The following is a 3,763-nucleotide window of genomic DNA, read 5'->3' as shown; positions in this document are numbered from 1 at the left end:
ACGTACAAAAACTTTCGGGCAGCCCGGGTGGCTCGGCGGTTTAGCGCCGCCTTCAGCCCAGGCTGTGATCCTGGAGTCCCGGGATCGGGTCCCGCGTGGGGGCTCCCTGCACGGAGCCTGCTTCTCCCTCTGCCTGAGTCTCTACCTCACTCTCTGCGCGTCTAATAAATAAATCTTTAAAAAACATACAAAAACTTTCAAAATGTTTCAACCCAAAAACTCCAGGGAAGTATCACTCCTTGGTTTAAAGTTGTTTTAAAATAGAGGAAAGATAACGAGTGTCCGTTTCAACCCTGTCAATTCAAAGCCGCGAGCGCGCCGCCTCCGGGGCCGCCCTCCCCGCCGCCCTCCCCGCCGCGGGGGGCGCTCTGGGGCGAGGAGCGTCCGTCCGTCCGTCCTCCGCGCCGGTTACCTGGGGCCGCAGCCGTCCGCCGGGGCCTCCTTCCCGGGGTCCGCGGCCTCCGCGACGGTCCGGGGGGCGACTCGGGCCGGAGCGCGGGCGGGGCCCGGCTGGCAGCGGCGGCGGGGCGAGCGCGGCGGGCGCCCGGGGGCTCGGGGACTCGGGGGCTCGGGGGCTCGTGCGCTCGCTCCCACGCGCTCCGCGGCCCCGGCTCCCCGCTCCCGGCCCGCGCGCGCCCGCTCCGTGCCCCGGGGTGGGGTGGGGGTGGGGGTGGGGTGGGGGTGCCCTGCGGGGATGCCCTGCGGGGGTGGGGCGGGGCGCGCCTGGGTCCGGCAGCCTGGCGCGGGGCGGGGGAGGAGATGGGGGCTCCCTACGGATCAGGGTGGGTGGGGGCGGGGGGCGCCTGGTCCCGGCAGCCTCGCGCGGGGGAGAGGGAGGGGGGCGCCCTTCGGGTGTCGGGGGTGGGGGCGGGGCGGGGGGCGCCTGGTCCGGCAGCCTCGCGCGAGGGAGGGGATAGGGGGGCGCCGAGGGGCGGGGCGCGCCTGGGTCTGGAGGCCTCGCGGGGGTGGGCGCGCCCTGCGGGCCGGGGGGCGCCTGGTCCGGCAGCCTCGTGCGACGGAGGGGATGGGGGGGCGCCCTGCGGGCGGGGGTGGGTGGGTTAGGGGCGGGGCGCGCCTGGGTCTGGCGGCCTCGCGGGGGTGGGGGCGCCCTGCGGGGTGGGGGGCGCCGCCCTGCGGGGGCTTCCGTCGGCCGCTGCCCGCAGAGGGTGGAGGCCGCCAAGCCAAGGGTGACGCCGGTCGCGCCGCCCGGGAGCGTCTGTATCGCAGGAGGCAGGAGATGGGTGTTGGAGCACTGCCAAGTGGCGTCCTAGGCCAAGGGCCTTCACCTTGCGCTCCGCGACAGGCTGTGGGAAGCGCAGTTGCTCCTACGCTTCAGCTAATGGCAATAATTATCAGTAGAGTACGAGGATCTGCCATTTGGCCTCGGCTGACTTATCCATGATTGCTGCTCCCCTGCCCCCTTCCCTGCCCTTCTGCAGTTTCCTTTATTTCTCTAATCCACACCTACTGGACAGACCTAGAACTCTGCTAAGAGTAGAACTGAGATGTTGAGTCTTATCTGCGGAATCAACTCCATGTCCCTGTCACATGGTGGCTTCAAGCTGATGGTTTCCTTGAATGAATAATAAAGGAACTGGTTTGTGATAATCGCTTTTCGATCTAAGATGTGAGGTTTTGCTATCTAAAATTTGTGGTTTATTAGGTTTTTACCTTTTTATAAATTTCCGTTAGTTCCAAGTAGCTCAGAACATATAAATATTTTAAGTACTTTATATATTAACTAGGAATCAATGGGATCCCTGGGTGGCTCAGAGGTTTACCGTCTGCCTTCATCCCAGGGTATGATCCTGGAGTCCTGGGATCGAGTCTGGAATCAGGCTCCCTGCATGGAGTCTGCTCCTCCCTCTGCCTGTATCTCTGCCTCTGTGTGTGTGTGTCTCTTATGAACAAATAAATAAAATCTTAAAAAAAAAAAAAAAAGGAATCAATCTTTGGTACTTAAAATTAAAAAAAAATATATTTGCAGGTTTGCTGCCTATCAGTCCTTCCCTTTTGTGGAAACAGTACCCAAATTTTGCTTATAAATGATGACTCATTCCCTGGTCTCAGTCTATTTACTTCAGGTGATGCTAATTCCTGCCCTGATTCAGGGCACATAGTCCTAGCTTGTTTAATAGAAGTTACTTATTCTCCTCTTAATGACGATTATTTCAGAAATATGTACTGTGCTCCAAAGCAGGCCAATCAGAGATAAAAAGACATAGTTCCGGAACTCTGTAATATTACAAATTGGAGTTTCCTAGCTTTAGAGATTTTTAAATGCTCCACTGCTTCAGGTCTGTTATGCTAAGATTAGAGCCCCTGTAGGGAAAGAAAAATGGGATGCCAAAACACGGATGCTGATATGTAGATGGATGCTTCTGAGGATCCTGGCTTTTTAAACCACCCGGATCCTCACACTTTGCAGAGTTGCCCCCCCCCCCGCCCCGACACACACACACACACACACACACACACACACACACACAACTTCCAAATAAGAGATAATGCTGTGCTAAAAAATGTTATAGAGATTTATTTTTTCCCTCCACATACCCCCTTCAACAGTTTCACCCACCTACTCTTTTGGTTCTAAATCCCTTATCTAGGGATAAATCCCAGCATGACCTGACTGGGGATATGCTGAGCTTGACATGAGTGAAAGAGAAGTTGGATGAATCAGGATCTACAGACAGGAGCCAGATGAGCATTTTGAAATGAAGTTTTGTAGGTGCTTGATCAAGATGACCAAAACATTTAACACTGAATAAGCAAGAATTTATTGACTGGAGGCAAATTTCTTGGGACATGAGATAGAATACCCTAGGAAGGAGCCCAAGAGAATAGGTGAACTCGCTGCTACTATGGTTATTAAAAAGTGATGGCTAAGACTAAGTCAAGTTGATAACCATTAGTTGCTCTGGCAGACAGCAGATAAGGGACTAAAGGAGCTACAGGAAGTGAGAATATACTATTTGAGACGAAAATACCACCAGTGGATCATATTTCACAGGAGGGTCAGAGGAAATACTACTCAATGAAGGTCATCAGGAATGGTGAGAGGGCACCAGCATTACTAAGATGTTTAGTGGAGATTCTCCTCTGTGGACATGAGTTAATAGCAGGAGAGATGTTCAAAGAGCTGGGCTCATTGATATCCATAAAGGTAATGACTTGGTCATGAGGCTAGGAAGTGACAATCACCAGAAGTCAGGAAGCTACAATCATCATAAAGACCCACAAGGCCAGAAGGCAGTCAAGAGGATTTGATCAGAGGGATTGAGATTGTGAATCAATCATTGTGTTGAGAAAAGATCCATAGTCATTAGGTAACAGCCACAACCAGAAAAAGGCAATAATGGAAAAGCAGGAGACTGAGGGAAGTCACCAAAATGAAAAGACATGAGTCAAGCAATTCATTTCCCAGGAAGCCAATAACCGTTACAGTTTTCCTCTTGCGCTCAGATCCCCAAAGACTTGGGGGCATGAAATTGAGGAGAGGAGACATATCAGGGGGTGTGAAGAAACATGGCATTCTTCTAAATCATTGTAGCCAACATGCCCTCTGCATCAGATACAAAGAAGTACCATTAACTGAACAGCTCCCTGTAGTTTGTCTCATCTGTTTAATTACCTCATGAATGAAAAGATTATCATCACTCAGCTGGACTTCTTACATTATAAACCCTTGGTCTTTAACTGAATGAAACTACTAGACAAAAAATATATCTGTAGGAATGATGTCACTTGAAAAATGATCCAT

The sequence above is a fragment of the Vulpes lagopus genome, chromosome 6 (assembly GCF_018345385.1).
Source record: "Vulpes lagopus strain Blue_001 chromosome 6, ASM1834538v1, whole genome shotgun sequence".
NCBI classification, from domain to species: domain Eukaryota; kingdom Metazoa; phylum Chordata; class Mammalia; order Carnivora; family Canidae; genus Vulpes; species Vulpes lagopus.
This window is presented reverse-complemented; position numbering follows the sequence as displayed.